The following is a 19,565-nucleotide window of genomic DNA, read 5'->3' as shown; positions in this document are numbered from 1 at the left end:
ACCCTTGGTTGCCCAAGGTTAGTGGAGGGTCAACCACTTGCTGTGGCTCTGGAGTCACATGTAGGCCAGACCAGGTAAGGACGGCATTTCCTTCCCTAAAGGACATTAGTGAACCAGATGGGTTTTTACGACAATCGGCAATGGTTTCATGATCATCAGTAGGTTCTTATTTCCAGATTATTGAATTCATAATCCACCATCTGCCATGGCAGGATTCGAACCTGGGCCTCCAGAACAATAGCTGAGTTTCTGGATTAATAGTCGAGCAATAATAACACTAGGCCATCGCTTCCCAGAAATACTGCCTATTCAATACACACAATTTGCATTCTGCATCATTGTTAAAATGTTTTATTGACATTATATCTTTTATTTATTTTCTCCAATTTTACTTAATTCCTATACCACAGCTATAATACATTTCAGCATTGATTTCTCTGTTCATTATTGCATTGTACTGGGAACATTAAATGATTACTGCCGTGAATTAAAGCAAATCAACAAAGAAACAAAACATGTATTGATTCAAAAAACTGCTGGTACCTAATTTGACACTGACAATTTATCTGGATCATATGTTGGATGACTGAGTATTTTATTTTGATTTTATTATTTTAACGATTCTCTTCACATATTGGAAACATTCTTAAAAATATTGGATCCTATTATTTTCCTCTTGCTAATGTTACTGGTGATGAATATATCAATATAAGATTACCATAGCTGTAGAATTCTGCACTGTCAGCTCTGTTTCCCAATTTGTTCGCTGTGTTCTTCAACTCAAAATGAGCATGAAACCACAAGACAGGCCTACACTTTAAAGAAAAAGCTCCCATTTGTCTGGCGCTTTCCACCACTTCAGGACATCCCACCGTATGTCACAGCTACAGATTGTCATGATTTCTTGGTTGGAGAAAAATGCAGCAGTCGATTTAAGCCTCAGCAAAATGCCACCAACGTCAAGTGAATGGATGATGAGATTAAAGCAAAACACTGCATGGAAATCTGAAATAAAAATAGAAAGTGCTGGAAATACACAGCAGGCCTGGCAGCATCTGTGGAGGAAGAAACAGAGTCAATGGGTACGGTCTTACTGGTCTACTGGCGTGGCGAGCCGGTAAGGTAGGGCGAGAGGCAGAAAATTGGGTGGGCGCTTGGTTTCTCGCGAACTTGCCGCCATTGTTTTGCCGGTAAAATCAGAGTCGCGCCCTTAATAATTACAATATTAAAGGCATGATTAATAAACCATTGATGAGTCCCAGATGCTATCATCCTAACCCCCTAGCCGGTCGAGGTCCTCACCTGCAAGCATCACAGATGGCCACCACCAACAGGGACCAGACATGGTGACTTCGCCGGTGGGTGTGGAGGCCATTGAAGCCCCCCTGGGTGGTCAGGGGAAGGGCCAGGCAGTGCCCACGGGTCAGTGCCAACAGAGCACTGCCAGCCTGGTACCCTGGCATTGCCCACAGAACACCCTGCTAGTGCCTATCAGGCACCCTGGCAATGCCAGGGGGACAGGGCCTTAGAGGGTGGGGCTCGAGGGGGTGGGGCCTGGGGAGGAGCCTAAGAAGGGGTGGAGCCTGATAGAGAGGTGGGGGGAATCTCCATGGGGAAGAGGGGAAGGGGGAACTCTACAGAGGGGATGTTGATCAGTGGGGGCAGCAATTGGAGGGGAGGGGGTGGTATGGGCAGTGTTGCTACCATTGAATCCCCCACTGTCAACATCCTTGGGGTTACCATTGACCAGAAACTCAACTGGGCTCACCACATAAACACAGTGGCTACAAGAGCAGGTCAGAGGCTAGGAATACTGCAGCGCGTAACTCATCTCCTGACTCCCTAAAACCTGTCCACCATCTACAAGGCACAAGTCAGGAGTGTGATGGAATACTCCCCACTTGCCTGGATGCATAGAGTTCCAACAACACTCAAGAAGCTTTACACCATCCAGGACAAAACAGCCCATTTAATTGGCATCACATTCACAAACATCCACTCCCTCCACCACCAGTGCTCAGTAGCAGCAGTGTGTACTATCTACAAGATGCCATACAGCAATTCACCAAAGATCTTTAGACAGCACCTTCCAAACCCACGACCATTTCATCTTGAAGAACAATGCCAACAGATACATGGGAACACCACTACCTGCAAGTTCCCCTCCAAGCCACTCACCAGCCTGACTTGGAAATATATCGCCGTTCCTTCACAGTCGCTGGGTCTAAATCCTGGAATTCTCTCCCTAATGGCATTGTGGGTCAACCCACAGAACATGGACTGCAGAGATTCAAGAAGACAGCTCACCACCACCTTCCCAAGGGCAACTAAGGATGGGCAATAAATGCTGGTCAGCCATGTTCCACGAATGAATTAAAAAAAATGACAGATAGCCGGGTGAGAGAGGGGGGAAGGAAAGGTTTATGCACTGAGACAAAAAATGTTTGGGATAATAAAAAGGGTTAAGATGGAGGAGAATGGTTGCAGTCTAAAGTTGCTGAACTCATTGTAGAGTCCTGAGAGCTGCAACATGCCTAAACAGCAAGATGAAATGCTGCTCCTTCAGTTTGTGTTGGACTTCACTGGAGCATTGCAGCAGGCCAAGAACAGACATGTGGGCAGGACAGCAAGATGTTGAGTTAAAATAGCAAGCAACAGGAAAGTTGAGGTCATGCTTGCAGACTGAGCAGAAGTGGTCACCCTGTTGTAATTTCGTCTCCCTATTGTAGAGGAGACCGCATTGAGAGCAGTGAATACAATAAACCAAATTGAAGGGAGTGCAAGTGAAATGCTGCTTAACCTGAAAGGAGTGTTTAGGGCCTTGAATGGTTAGGAGGGAGGAGGTAAAAGGGCAGGTGTTTCCTCTTCTGTCATTGCAAAGGAAGGTGCCATGGGAAGCGGTTGGGGAGTTGGGTGGTGATGGAGGAGTGTATCAGGGTGTCATGGAGAGGGTGGTCCCTGCAGGATGCTGACAGGGTGGGTGAGGGGAAAATGTGTTTCGTGGTGGCATTGTGCCTGGATTTGGCGGAAATGGCGAAGGATGATCCTTTGAATGCGGAGGCTGGTGGGGTGAAAGTGAGGACAAGGGGGGCCCTGTCATGGTTCTGGAAGGGAGGGTAAGGGGTGAAAGCAGTGGCGTGAGAAATGGGTTGAACCTAGATAAGTTGAAACTGAAGTGCTTCTTCACTTAGCACTCCTTGCATTCTGGTCGCAAGTAGTTTATGCCAATCTATAACATTCATTCTCTCCCCATCCTGGTGCTGAGGATGTTAATCCCTGGCACCCGCCTCTCCCCTAGCATGTGTCTGGGTTCAACCTCCCCCTCTGGTACCCTCCAAATACTAGCTGTGCAGCACCTTCTCCTGCCTGAGGCTGGTCCCCCCACTTCCCCAGTATAACTTTAACTCTGCAATCCCTGAAAGACCACACCTGCCTTGGCACTGGCCTGGCTGGTAGATACTAGCCTGTGCCAATCTCCTGAAGGGGACTTAGTGCTGCCTGGAAAGCCTGGCACCGAATCCTGTGAGCACTGCATGATGCAAGTCATGCGAATGAACTTCAAAGTCGTGAGTGAAGTGCAGGCCACCTGGTGCACATCACTTATTTACCATTGTGAAACAAGTTGTTCTAATTGAACATTAAAATGCCTGGACGATCCAGCATGGGGAATGATTCCAGTTCTTATAATAAGATGCAAATATATTGAAGCGACATTCCCGGTGTGCTGAGGCAGAAAATGAGGCCCACCATTGATGGGTGGAGCGGACGATTGCAAACTGGTTTTACAACAGCATAAAAGGGGAAGCAATGGTCTAGTGGCATTATCACTAGACCATTAATCCAGAAACTCAACTAATGTCCTGGGGACTGGGTTCGAATCTCACCGCGGCAGATGGTGGAATTTGAATTCAATAAAAAATACCTGGAATTAAGAATCTACTGAAGATTATGAAATTATTGTCGATTGTCGGAAAAACCCATTCTGGTTCACTAATGTCCTTTAGGGAAGGAAATCTGCTGTCTTTACCTGGTCTGGCCTACACGTGACTCCAGAGCCACAGCAATGTGGTTGACACTCAACTGTCCTTGGCCAACTAGGGATGGGCAATAAATACTGGCTAGACGGTGACGGCCATGTCCCATGAATGAATGACAAAAAAAACAATTTTAGGCCTCCTCCCGATATTTTCCACATCAGCCCGTTGGGATGTCTGTTTTATAAAGGGGCAGGGGCGGTGGGGGTGGTGGGGGGGGGGGGGGGTTGTGGGGGGTGGTGGGGGGGGGGGGGTTGTGGGGGGTGGTGGGGGGGGCAGGGTGACATTGCAAACAAGTGAACAACCATTAATCTCAATTCCACACTGCTGCAAATGAGGCTGAAAAATCCTGACCAAAGCATTTGTCCAGAGTGTGAACAGCACCATAACGAACAGATCTGTCTGAAAAACAAGAAGGTGAGAAAATGACATGGCAAAGAAAAACAAAAATCAAAATGTGAGACTGAGTTGGTGGTTTGAAATTGCTGAACTCTGTGTTGAGTCCAGGAGACTGTGAAGTGCCTAGCTGGAAGATAACCATGATAATCTGTTTCTGATGGTGTCGGGGAACTCCACTGAAATCCTTCAAATAATAGCACTCGGTCTTTAATAGCCAATTGGGAAGGCAGATAGAGGCGTCGATGAGCAGCTCAGGCTCCTGTGCCAATGGGCACTGCTGCAATATTAATGTGAAGTATCAGTCTAGATCGTGCGCTCACATTCTGAAATGGGGCTTGAACCCACAGCCATCAGAGGGAATTCAGCCCACCCAACACTGCTTTCCAATACATTACATAGGGAAATCCAGTAAAGTAAAATGCATCTCCTGCAATTCCATGCGGGCTTTGGTCAGATTTAATTTGAAAATTCATTTCCAATCACCTTGTAACGTTTAATCTTCTTGTAACTTAACTGTTGGAATCTGTTCTACAATGTAGCCATTCAAGAATCCCAGTGCCATTAATCATTATATAATGAAATCATGACATTTGCCACTGTAGATTTAAAAGTTATTAAACAAGTGTGGCTTGTGCATCACTGGATCTTTGGAGTTTGCAGGTTTTGACAAGTGCAATGTAACCTCCTGCCCGAGGTATAGATTTCTCTTTCTTTACTGGGATCTTGAACCTGTAATTCTTTTTTTTATAAACACTGAGGCTTGTGGTTAATCTGTTTTTTTTATATTTCATGTAACAATTGTGGGAAAATTCTACTGTGGCCTACAGCCAGCTTTACTCATCAAGTGGCAATTTGGCTGCTTGAGAAGTGTGAAAGGACAGTTATTATAGGTGCATTTTGATTGACCAGTTTTCTTTTGTCTGCAATAATAGATTCATATTGCTGAAACTATCTGCACCTGCCACTGGCATTTAGGCCCATTATAATTGATGTTTGTAAGAGTAGTCAACACTTTATTTGCAAATGAAAATATGGCCTTTAGTTTTACACTAATTGTTTTTGGAGTGTACCAACATCATTATAAAAGCTTCAGCAAAGCTGTGCCAACACATTGTGAAGCAGCAGTGAAATAGGAATGGAGGAACCCTCATATTTCCAATCCACTGTTACATGGAGAGATAGCTGTAGTTCTCTACAAAACATGCACGTGATCTTCAATAGTTGGACAGACTATTAACACTGGCTTTGTACAGCTGATCACTTGTAACCCCTTCCACAAGCATTCAGTCCCTCCACCACTCATGAACAGTGGCAGCCGTGTGTATCATCTGCAAGATGCACTGCAGGAACGCACCAAGGTTCCTCAGGCAACATCTTCCAAAACCATGTCCTTTCCCATCTAGAAGGGCAAGAGCAGTACATATGTGGGAACACTATCACCTGGAAATTCCCCTCCAAGTTATTCATCATCTTGACTTGAAAGTATATTGCTATTCCTTCACTGCCGCTGAGTCACGATCCTGGAATTCCCTCCGAAACAGCACTATGAGTGTCCCTATACCTCAGGGACTGCATTGGCTCAAGAAGACAGCTCATCACCACCTTCTGAAGGGCAACAAGGGATGGGCAATAAATGCTGGCCTAGCCTGCAATGTCCACAACCCGTAAATTAATAAATAAAAGGTACTATTCCTGTGAAACTCTACCCCTGTATAAGACACCTCTTTCAGAGTACAATGGATACAGAAACACATCACAAGCCGAATCTCGCATTATCCCCAAGAGTCCCATTGTGGTCCAATCTTATTTTAAAAATAAGTAATTAAGAAATACACTGGAGAGAATGAAGTGACCTACATTTACATCAGGGGAACATTGAGAGACAGGAATTATTCATTTAATTTAATGAAAGATTATTGTCGTATCATGCATCCCATTTCAATGATATTAAGATTTTAGATATCGGAAGATGGATGCTTTAGAAAATGATTATAACTTTTTTATTTGGAAAAAACATACGTTGCCACTATCTTTGAATTTATTTAGCAAAGATATCACTCGTCCTGTTCAGAAGGGCTGTGAGAATGTATAAAATTAAATGATATCCCGTGCTCCATTCCACATCTTACTGCATCAGTCTTAGAATGTTGTAATTGAAATGCTACATAGGTCATGTTTGTCACCATAAAGATTAATTCAGATTTACACAGAATCCTCTGATGTTTCTGGCAATGTAATTCTGATAGGAGATCTTTATTAAATACAATATGTGGATGTGCAGGGATTTTTGCCTCTTGGCACGAGATTCATGTTGTTGAAAAGATTACTGCGATGCAGATACACTACAGGCAGAGACTAATTATTCCAGAAGATTTAAGACAAGTGTAAGTGTTGAAGTCACTAAATTCTTTCATGGCTTTACTGTTGGGTAACGAAGACCTATGACTTCCTTAGTGCTGTAGCTGCCATCATTACAATTTGAGTCCAAGCTAGAAACATTCCCTTCATGTTTAACACAAGCAAGTATCTTTTCATAGAATCCCTATAGTACTGATGGAGGCCATTAGACCCATCGAGCTTACACTGACAACAATCCCATCCAGGCCCTAGCCCCTTAGCTCCACATATTTACCCTGCTAGTCCCCCTGACGCTAAGGGGTAATTTAGCATTGGCCAGTCAACCTAAACCGCACATCTTTGGACTGTGGCAGGAAACCCGGAGGAAACCTCACAAAGACACGGGGAGAACATGCAAACTCCACATAGACAGTGACTCAAGCCGGGAATCAAACCCGGGTCCCTGGCGCTGTGAGACAGCAGTGCTAATCACTGTGCCACCGTGCCGCCGGAGGGCCCGGAGGATATTGAAGCCCTCAGGTGGTCACGGGAGAACATTCACTCTCCGAGACATTAAGGACTGATCTTCGATAGCATGTCACAGATGAACAATGAACCCATTATTGCTACTGGGTAGCACAGAGGAATACCACTTTGCCTCATGTCTTAGAAGGTGGTTAATGTCACCTTCATAGAATCATAGAATCCCTACAGTGCAGAAGGAGGTCATTCAGCCCATCGAGTCTGCACCGACCACAATCCCACCCAGGCCCCATTCCCGTAACCCCACACATTTACCCTGCTTAATCCTGTGACACTAGGGTCAATTTAGCTTGGCCAATTAACCTAACCCGCATATCTTTGGACTGTGGGAGGAAACCGGAGCACCCAGAGGAAACCCACACAGATACAGGGGGAACGTGCAAACTCCACACTCCACAACTCGACAGTGACCCAAGCCAGGAATTGCACCCAGTTGTCCTTGGCGCTGTGAAACAGCAGTGCTAACCACTGTGCTACCGTGCCTCCCCTTGTGGACAATTTTTTTGTGACAAACCAAACGGTTAAATCAACGGACTCATATTAGAGTTATTTAGAAACAGGAAAGCAACGGAGACATTGGGCTAGATTTTCCCATATGATCCCATCCCAAATTTGGAGATATAGCGGAGAAAAACATAACCCCTTGAATTGGTTCTAAAATGGCAACCGAGAGGTAGTTCAAGCTGTGTTAATGAGACAACTGTTCCTCCTCATTAGATGGCATCATTTGAAACAATCCTGCAGGCCTTGAGGAAAACAAATATTTTTGGAATAAAGCAATTTGACTGCTTAGTGAAGTACAGAATAGAGTGTTTGCAGCTCTGATGCCAGTACCTTATCCAAAGAGGCTTTCTTCCCCCAAAGTATTCATAAAATTTGTAAAAGTACATTACATAATAGTTCAAATTTGATATTCCATGAAATTCAATCTTTCTTTCATTATCGTACGTGGCACTCAGTGGGGGCAGTGAAGCAAAAAAAAAATTAAATAGTATTTTCTTCAAGAAATATGCTTGCTGCCCGAAGGCTGATTTTCAGTCTAACTTACACCAAACAAATCGGGAAAAGACTAAGGGCACAATTCTCCCGAGAGGTTTCTAAGTGTGATCTCCGGCCCGAAGCACAATGCGATTCCTGCTGGGTGGGTTGGCATGATCCTGATCACAATCCACCCGCACTCAGACGTTTTGGGGAGCCTGAGATGATTTGTACAGTGAATGAGATGTGTGGGACTTCAAGTTGTCGGCAAGACTGGCTCCTCAGAGATCGGGGCACTCTTTTAAAATGGTCCCCTGATCTCAGAATAATGCTTCAGACACCACCCCCTCCTCTCTCAAGCAGGCTGAAAAGGTTAATGGGGTGTGAAATGGAATGATAGCAAAGCACTTCAAAGCTTTTAAAAGCATTAGGGAGAAGACTGGCCCCTGCAACCTCAGAGCTCTTTGAAATTGACATGCTGAGAAATAGTTTAAAGCTTTTAAAAGCAACAGAGAGAGGATTAGCCACCTGACCCCCATCCCGGGGGAGACCCCCAACCTGAACCCTCCAGCCAAACCCGAGCTCCCCCCATCCGGCTCCCAAACCCCAAAAGGAGCCCTTTCTGCATCTTGGCAGCAGATGCTTTGCTCTTGGGAATCCTGGGGATAAGTGGAGAGCGGTACAGTGGTGAACCATCGTTGGTTCCCACTGGATAGTGCTGAGCCAGGGGCTGGCCAGGACTACAAGGATGTACATATGTTACTGTTGGATTGTGCTATTGTTGCTGTTGGGTTAGGGTGGGGTTGTTACACCTTTGTATGATAGTGTTGTGGCACATCCCAGTCGGGCTCCGCCTCCTGGGAGAGGGATAAGAGTCCCTGCTCTGGCCGGGACCCCTTCAGTCTGGGATAGTGTATATAAGTTCTGATAGCTTCATTAATAGTAAATAAAAGCCTTCATTTACTGAAGCTTCGAGCCTCGTGTCTAAATTGATGTGCATCAGGTACTCACCTCCTTGCTCCCCCTCAGAGTCCACGGCGCCTGGTCCCTACTTTTAGAGACCTGTAGTGATTGGTGGCTGGGTGACGTCCCATTGTAGGGAAGGGGGAGGCACATACTGAGAGGCCGCTGCATCTGGATTTAACAGGGCTGGAGAATCACCCCCGAAGCAAATAGGTTAAAAATGTGCAGACGTGTAATAATTGTGTGGCAACAAAAATAGGCATAAAATTCAGCAGATAATGGTACTGGACATGAACTGTACTGGAGGTAAACTCAGCAGGTCTGGCAGCATCTGTGGAGAGAGAAACAGAGTTAATGGACGGAATTTTCTGTTCTTTTTTTCTAAGTGCCGGCTTGGGTGAGAAAAGCGATGTGCAGCATGCTGGCAGCACAGTTTAGAAAAAATGTGCTGGAGGCGCGTCCCATGTAGAGTGTGCCCCGCCAGCAATGTTGGCTTTACAGAGACCGGGCACTCTTTTTAAAGGATTGCTTGATTTCTGGCACTAAAATTTAATAACAGTAAGAAGTTTAACAACACCATGTTAAAGTCCAACAGGTTTATTTGGTAGCAAAAGCCACACAAGCTTTCGAGGCTCTGAGCCCCTTCTTCAGGTGAGTGGGAATTCTGTTCACAAACAGAACTTATAAGACACAGACTCAATTTACATGAATAATGGTTGGAATGCGAATACTTACAACTAATCCAGTCTTTAAGAAACAAAACAATGGGAGTGGAGAGAGCATCAAGACAGGCTAAAAAGATGTGTATTGTCTCCAGACAAGACAGCCAGTGAAACTCTGCAGGTCCACGCAACTGTGGGAGTTACAAATAGTGTGACATAAATTCTGATTCTAGGATTGCATGATAAAGACTCAGGAGGAAAAAAGCAGAAATATTTATGTGAAATAGTGTGACATAAACCCAATATCCCGGTTGAGGCCGTCCTTGTGTGTGCGGAACCTGGCTATCAGTTTCTGCTCCGCGACTCTGCGCTGTCGTGTGTCGCGAAGGCCGCCTTGGAGAACGCTTACCCGAATATCAGAGGCCGAATGCCCGTGACCGCTGAAGTGCTCCCCAACAGGAAGAGAACAGTCTTGCCTGGTGATTGTCGAGCGGTGTTCATTCATCCGTTGTCGCAGCGTCTGCATAGTTTCCCCAATGTACCATGCCTCGGGACATCCTTTCTTGCAGCGTATCAGGTAGACAACGTTGGCCGAGTTGCAAGATCTCCACATCATGACTAAAATTTAACCCACCACTCCCCCCCAACCCCCCTCCCCACCTCTAGCCCCCATGGACATGGGGAACCACCTGGCACTGATTTCCGACACTGCCGCCTGGCACTGCCAGGGTACTGCCGGGACATATCCCTCTCCCCAACCCCCCCCATCACCCTGGGGACTGTACTTACCTATGCACCCCCAATGGAAACCCTTTGCCTGGTTCACGTTGCTCCAGGCATTTTGTAAACCTCGCTGACGGGACATCCTAAAGTGGGGAGATGATACTGCGGGGAAATCCGATAATGACACTTAATTGTATTTAACTGAGGTTCCCGAACTACCCACAGGAAGCTCATTGTGTCAATGGTGACAGGGGTGAGGACAATAATGTCACGAGATCTCATCAGCAAGATTCTCATTTCTGGTTTCTCACTGGATTTTGCACCCACTTCGCTATTTGTGCCCAAGGAAAACCCCGGCAAATGTTTCGAGTCTCTTCTTCAGAACAGAGTCTGGCAGCAGGTGTGGAGACAGAAACAGAGCTAACATCTCTAGTCTGTGTGACTTCTCTTCAGTAAGAAGTCTGACAACACCAGGTTAAAGTCCAACAGGTTTATTTGGTAGCAAAAGCCACTAGCTTTCGGAACAGGCTGTCCCTTCGCAGGTGGGTGGGAGTTCTGATCACAAACAGGGCACAAAGACACAAACTCAATTTACATGAATAATGATTGGAATGTGAGTCTTTACAGCTAATCAAGTCTTAAGGGTACAGACAATGTGAGTGGAGGGAGCATTAAGCACAGGTTAAAGAGATGTGTATTGTCTCCAGACAGGACAGCTAGTGAGATTTTGCACATCCAGGCAGGTTGTACATCCGGGCATTCAGCCTCTGACCTCCGGGTAAGCATTCTCCAAGGCGGCCTTCACGACACACGACAGCACAGAGTCACTGAGCAGAGACTGATAGCCGAGTTCCGCACACATGAGGACGGCCTCAACCGGGATATTGGGTTCATGTCACACTATCTGTAACCCCCACAACCTGCCTGGATGTGCAAAATCTCGCTAGCTGTCCTGTCTGGAGACAATACACATCTCTTTAACCTGTGCTTAATGCTCCCTCCACTCACATTGTCTGTACCTTTAAGACTTGATTAGTTGTAAAGGCTCACATTCCAATAATTATTCATGTAAATTGAGTTTGTGTCTTTGTGCCCTGTTTGTGATCATAACTCCCACCCACCTGATGAAGGGACAGCCTGTTCCGAAAGCTAGTGGCTTTTGCTACCAAATAAACCTGTTGGACTTTAACCTGGTGTTGTTAGACTTCTTACTGTGTTTACCCCAGTCCAACGCCGGCATCTCCACATCATGACTTCTCTTCAGCAGTGCATATTCTGTTTTTATGTCAAATTTCCAACATCCACAGTATTTTGCTTTTATACTGTTATGCAGTATCATCCCAGTTTCACTGGGGTTTCCAGTCTCTTGGTGCACTTGCAGGCAGCGGCCTTTCCCTGTTGAGCCACATATTTATTGAGCACACAGCCAGACAAGACCCACTGACGATAGCTGAAATCTATGGGATCTTTATAAACTAATTGAAGACTGACAATAGAAACACACAGCACTACAGGCCTATTGTAAAATATGCAATCTCTCTGGGCCATTGGCACAATCTAGTGACAACTGCGATCAAAGCATTAACTCACACAGTTGACTCACTTCGATTGAGTTGAGAGCAGCCTTGTATTGTTAATGGTCGCACATCTACTCTTTTCCAAGATGTCTGCACATAAAAACAAGTTGGCACAGAAATTGGCATGCGTTGTGTCCACTTTTCATGTGTAAAATAGTAGCTAAGCACACCAAAAACAATGGGATTTTGCCCAGTCTGCACTGGCTTTGGTCCCATTTCTAACTTTGTGAGGCCATTTTAAAAATTGTTTTAATTAAAGGGAGGCAAACGGCCAAATTTGACTAGGGCTCCAGGCCTAACTATTCCAGTACAGGAACTATTCCTTTTGCCCAGCTGATTTTGTCCCGACCTACCACTACTAAGCAATTTCTACCCCCTCTGTCAGTTCAAGAAGCTACGGTAGATCATTTGGGACGGTTTTTCTTCTGATCTCTTGCCTTAACTTTTGGCAGTTAACTGGAGAAATTGTATGAATGACAAATTTTAACTATTTCCTTACACCTTCTGCCAAAGTTCCAGCAAGAAATCAAGTTTAAAGTTTATTTATTAGTGTTTATTTATTAGGCGCACACTAACACTGCAATGAGGTTACTGTGAAAATCCCTTAGTCCCCTAGTCACTCCGGCGCTTGTTCAGGTACATGGAGGGAGAATTTAGCCTGGTTAGAGCACCTACCAGCATGTCTTTCAGGCTGTAGGAGGAAACTGGAGCCCCTGGAGGAAACCCTCGCAGACACGGGGAGAATGTGTAAACTCCATACAGACAGTGGCCCAAGCGGGGAATCAAACCCGGTTCCCTGGTGCTGTGAGGCAGCAGTGCTAACCAACGTGCCATCGTGCCACCCACCCAGGAGTAGTCCTTGGAAATTCTCAGCAATTGGCACTCAGTTCCAAATAAATATGTAACACAATTTTGATTGTAACACTTTAAAACTAATTTGAATTGAAGGGACAGTAATAGCATAACCAGCTGAAGGGAAATTCATAAGATTGGATCAAAAATGAAACAGAGCAGAGGGTAAGTGGGGGCTGATCCAATATCATCAATTTTAAGATGCATAGGCGAGGTAAAAATGACCCCTAAATGGGTAAAATTGCTGATTGGATTTCTTTGATTAGGTTCATCTCATAATAATTGGTTTACCTGGGGATTTACTTCTTGAGCTGCAATGCCGTACACTTTCAATCAATTAACTGCACTGAATAAACACTCAGTGGCACAGTGGTTAGCATTGCTGCCTCACAGCGCCAGGGGCCGGGGTTCGATTTCGGCCTTGGTTGTCGGTCTGTGTGGAGGTTGCAGGTTCTCCCTGTGTCTGCGTGAGTTTTTGTCGAGTGCTCCGGTTTCCTCCCACACTCCAAAAATATACGGATTAGGTGGATTGGCCATGCTAAATTGTCCCTTAGTTTGTGTGTGAGTGTGGCTATGCTTCATGTGGTGTTGTGCTCCTCGAACTGCAAGCCCCTGGCAACAGGAATAATTAGCTATCGCCACTTGGCGCTGTGAGGCTAACAACTGTGCCATTGTGCTGCCCAGCTTTACTCATTACGGCGCAGGCTACACAGGAATGTCGTCACACCCAAACATCTTGTAAGCCCAGAGGGGACAAGCTGCCCGCAAGGTAGTAATTATTATACAGGGCGACAGACCCAGCAACGGCTAGGTTCATCCCAGTTACATCAGGATGAGGCCCTTAAATGATCCTAAGTTGGCCACTTACGGACCTCAGTTGGTGGTGGGCTGTAAAGATCGACCAGGGGCCGATTTCATCTGCCATTTCTCCGCCCAATGTTCCCGCCTATCTATATCCTGCTGTATTCTCTGGCAATGTTCATCACTATCCGCAACTCCAGCAATCTTCGAGTCGTCCGCAAACTTACTGATCACACCAGCTACATCTTCCTCCAAATCATTTATATATATCACAAACAGCAGAGGTCCCAGTCCAGAGCCCTGCGGAACTCCACTAGTCACAGACCTCCAACTGGAAAAAGACCCCTCCACTGCTATCCTCTTGTCTTCTATGTCTAAGCCAGTTCTCCACCCATCTAGCTAGCTCACCTTTTATCCCGTGAGATTTAACCTTTTGCACCAGCCTGCCATGAGGGACCTTGTCAAACGCTTTACTAAAATCCATATAGACTAAAATCCATATAATCCACAACTTTCTGATTCTAAGATGAGAGTGCAACCAACCTAGCAACAACTGACATTTTGAAACAATAAAGTTACTTCAGAGTAACTCCTTAAAAGCTTTCACTGGCTTGCACACATCCTGAGAGCAAGTTGGTCACATTCTCAACACCCCCCACCCCTGACTTGCCATTGTAAAGTTAAAGTTTATTTATAAGTCACAAGTAAGGCTTACATTAACACTACAATGAAGTTACTGTGAAATTCCCCTCATCGCCACAGTCTGGCGCTTGTTCGGGTCAATGCACCTAACCAGCACGCCTTTCAGAATGTGGGAGGAAACCGGAGCACCCAGAGGAAACACACGCAGACACGGAGAGAATGTGCAGACTCCACACAGGCAATGACCCAAGCCGAGAATCGAACTCGGGTCCCTGGCGCTGTGAAGCAGCAGTGCTACACTGCAGAAGCAGAATTGGGCAGGTTGAAGGCAGGTGATGATTGAGTTTAAGAACGTTTACCTTTTTACCTCCTAACTGCCCCCCAATCCTTGAAGGTCAAAATTTCACTTAAGCCTGTCTGCTTAGAGCAACATCTGAAATCAGCCTGATGCCTCCCTTTGCCAGAAAACAGCTTAGTCATAGATCTGTCAGATATAATTTGTGAAACTGCTGTGACTTACAAGATAGATTCATTTTTATTGATACAATCATGTAAGCATTTTATGATTTTTAGGAAATATCGATTGTAGAGAAGTGTTGACTAAAATGACATTGCTACACAGAGACCACTTCAACAAAACCACATTTCAGTTCATTTTAGAAGTTTAATGTAGCAGAAGTGACTGTTCGTTCTGAGGACGGATAATTAAACCTGTAATTACTGCAACTGATTATTAATTTGCCGGGGGAGAAATTGGCTAAAGCTGAAAAAGTGGGAGCAGAGACCATGGTAGGTTGCAGGGATCAGCAGGGGGCTTTGATAACATGAGTGGCTAGTGCTAAGGCAGCCGGCATCTCTTAAAGGAAAGGTGCTTAGGAACCACAAGAACGGGCAGGAGGCATCTGAAAATGGGAGAGCTGAAAATGCGAGAGTGTGTGGACAAATGTTTCGGAAATTGTGCTGGAGGTTTTTGCGGAAGAAGTGAAATGTCCGCAGGGACTGGACGATCCCCAATTACCCAGGAGACAGTAGGACGAAGGAATAGCAAGAGTCAATGCTATGTTCAAAGAACATGAATGTGGCTCAGGAAGAGGTTTAAAGATCTGCCATGAGTAGTCAAGGTGAATGAATTAATCTTCAAATGTCATATCCATCCAACTGTACCATGAGCCTTTATTACTAATGGCCAGAATCCTGTATGCCTTGCTAAGTGCTTGTTCAACCTTCCCTGCCACCTTGAATGATATGTGCACCTACTACTCCCCATATTATTGCACCCCATTAAAATTACACCTTTTATTGTATGATGCGTCCCCTCATTCTTCCTACCAAAATGTGTCACTTCACATTTCTCTGCATTCAATTTCATCAGCCATGTGTGCACCTATTCAACATGCCCTGTCTAGGTCCTCTTGAAGTCTATCATTAACCTTGTCACAACTCAACATACTTTCAACTTTCATGTCACCTGCAAATTTTGAAAATGTGCCTTGTGCACCCAAGTCTAGGTCATTGATATATGTCAATATAAGCAAAGTGGCTCTAGTGCTAGGGAACCCTATACCTTCCTCAATTCTGAGAAACAGCCATCCTCCACTGCTATCTGTCACTCAGCCGACTTCATAACCAAACTACCGCTGTCCCTTTCATTCCAAGAGCTTCAACTTAGCTGGCAAGCCTGTTATGTGGCACTTGATCAAATTTTTGGAAGTCCATGTACACCTCATTTACCTTACCTTAACCTTAACTTATCAAAAACTCAATCAACTTAGTTGAACACAATTTGTCCTCAAAAGATTTGTGCTGGCTTTTCTTAATTAGACCATACCTATGTCAAAGTGACACTTAATTTTTGTCCTAGATTCTCATTTCTATACATTTTCCCAATGTGGTTAAACTGACATGTTTGTTGTTGCTAAGTTTATCTTTAAACAGCTCTTTGAACATGGGTGTGATCTTTGTGATTCTCAAGTCCTCCGACACCAGCCTGGTATCAAAGGAGGATTGTAGGACTATGGCCAGTGTTTCTACAATTTCCTGCCTTACTTCTCTCAGTATCCTTGGATGCATCTCATCTGGTCCTGGTCTCCAAATGAACTGGAAGAGGACAAGCACATATGTTTGTTTTAACCCACCATGGAGGAGACAGTGCCGATCATCATAATGTAAGGTTCTGAACTCCATAGTAAGCACCAGAGGAAGAAAGCTTTGCCAATAACCGTATTGACAAAAAGGCAATCACTAATTTAGAAGCAAACTACGAAGCTTCATTGGACAATAAAGATAGTTAACATTTCACTACTCGAAGCGTAGCATGATACATGAGCTCTATATGTGTTAGTTTGCCTTTCCCAAAGATCTCAGGACTTTTGGAGTCTTCTCTTCTTGGTTCCATGAACCTGGTCTCTTGACTCATGATGTCCTTCGAGATTTTAGCTTAGCAAACTCACTCTAACATACAAACCTCTTTGCAGATTTATGACTTCAACTCTAGTGGATCCTTTGCCAACCAACATCTTCCCAGCCCCCCTTAACTGCTGGAGCTACACGCCTCACAGCTACCTGCTGAATTTGGTTATGGTGTCGCAGCTCCTGATGCTGGATCAGGAGTGTGGAGACAATGTGGTGCCAGCCTCCAGCTGCCGACCAAACATGATCACATGTCAGGTGGGCAATTAGCGGCAGTGCTGTGGGTGCACCACCCGATCATGTGCTGGGGGCAGGAGTGCCATGCATCAGCTGGCATGAGTACTGGAGCTGGTGCTATATTTAAAAGTCAACCAGACCAGCATTCGGCGTATTAAAGGCCATTTAAACTGAAGGCTTCTGTGGATCAAAGAGGAACTGGGTTTGCAAGGACAAAATTGAGGAGCAAAAATTGTGCATATTTATCAATAGTATTCCAGTGAGGAATTGTTACACATGTCTCATTTCTAACTTAGAAGTGTTTGCTGAAGAGATGTCACAGTTTGGACACAGGATATCCCCAAAGTTCAGCGATGCCTCAATTACTGATCTTCTGTATGCGTGTAAGAAATAAATAGTCTTCAATTGGCTGGGAAAGGTTCCCATGCACGATCAAAGAGGCCTGAGCACAGGTCACAGCTGAGGTGAACTTATTCCGAACCGCAAGCCTGAGCCTAGCTGACTACCATTAAAAATATAGACCACTCAATCAGTCTGTCATGCGCACTTTGTACACCCTAACCAGTTGTTTATTGGATACGTATGGGTTTCAGGCAAGTCAATCTCCCTCTCAGCCTCAAAGAACAAAGAACAATACAGCACAGGAACAGGCCCTTCAGCCTTCCAAGCCCGTGCCGCTCCCTGGTCCAAACTAGACCATTCTTTTGTATCCCTCCATTCCCACTTCGTTCATGTGGCTGTCTAGATAAGTCTTAAACGTTCCCAGTGTGTCCGCCTCCACCACCTTGCCTGGCAGCGCATTCCAGGCCCCCACCACCCTCTGTGTAAAATATGTCCTTCTGATATCTGTGTTAAACCTCCCCCCCTTCACCTTGAACCTATGACCCCTCGTGAACGTCAATCGACCTGGGGAAAAGCTTCACACCGTTCACCCTATCTATGCCTTTCATAATTTTATACACCTCTATTAGGTCTCCCCTCATTCTCCGTCTTTCCAGGGAGAACAACCCCAGTTTACCCAATTTCTCCTCATAACTAAGCTCCTCCATACCAGGCAACATCCTGGTAAACCTCCTCTGTACTCTCTCCAAAGCCTCCACGTCCTTCTGGTAGTGTGGCAACCAGAACTGGATGCAGTATTCCAAATCCTTCACCTCACATGAGAATGTAGGCTGGGTTGGGATGTGTGGAGGGAGACATTTAGACATACAAACCCATCACTCATCTGTAATTGGTGTGCTCAGAGATATGATCGCCCCCCCCCCCCCCAAAAAGTCAGAAATACTCGAAAACATTTGAGTACATCTTTCAGGAATGACTGCAATGATGTCATTGGAGCACAACAGCAAATTCTCCGTTAGCCATTTTTTCAACATTGGAAACTGAAGATGGGCAAATGTTTTCTGTTCCTGACCTCCCCTGTTTGAAGGAAACCCCATAGCATGTCTATTCCTTTTTCTATTCCACGGCATCTCCACATCATTCCTTGTCCATACAGTCAATATATGTTGGCCAGATTTTTTGGTTTGTAGTTTGGTTGCCACTTCGGATCTCTCTTCGGGTTAATTGTGGCCTGCTCTGGATTGGAAAGGTTTCGTACCATTGACTTTGGTCTAACTCCAGTAAGTTTGTTCGAAAACTCCTTTATTTACACTATTCGACATTCTAAGCTCTGAAGTAAGTACATCTCGCTCTTGTATAGATTATTCCGTCTTCTCTTAGTCTCAAGCACATGATTGCTGATCAGTCACTGTTGTATCATGGTATACATAACCATTACCATAACCATTCATCCATTTTTCCACACTTCCCGCATCCTTTCTTGTCATGTCTGTTTTGTATTAATATTGATTCTTGGTAGCTGCACTTAGCATTGTGTATTAATATATTCATGTATTCACTGGAGGTGGCGTCACAGGTCGCTCGTGCGGGAAACTGCCAGAGTGAAGAAGCAGCCACGTAGTGATCACCACCCCGTAAATAAAGCTCCATTATTTTTAACCTCTGTGCTTCTTAGGTCAATTTTCCAATACACAATAATGTCGACCTTGCTTCTTTCCATATTTGATTTATAATGCACCCGCTCTATCTTTCTCAAACTTAGCGCCTACATTTGCTGGGATGTTAGTATCTGTACAGAGGCCTTGACACAATTGGCTGGGAGATACCCAGTCCACAGTGCCATTTGCTCTGACTTGCTAATGTTTCCAGTAGGAAGAGAAAGGGAAATTATTTAAAACTCATACCAAAGGCTGGCACCCTAGGAACCCATGTGGCTGTTAACCTGGCACTCGTGCTAGGATCAAAGTTGTCGGGGATCCTCTGTCCCTCTCCCCAAAGAACTTACAGGCATCAGACGGAGGCCCCTTAATTATTCTACCAGCAGTGGGTGCTTGCATTAATAGGGG

Source organism: Mustelus asterias, chromosome 12, assembly GCF_964213995.1.
Source record: "Mustelus asterias chromosome 12, sMusAst1.hap1.1, whole genome shotgun sequence".
Lineage (NCBI taxonomy): Eukaryota > Metazoa > Chordata > Chondrichthyes > Carcharhiniformes > Triakidae > Mustelus > Mustelus asterias.
The sequence above is the reverse complement of the archived record's forward strand: the minus strand, read 5'-3'. Positions refer to the sequence as shown.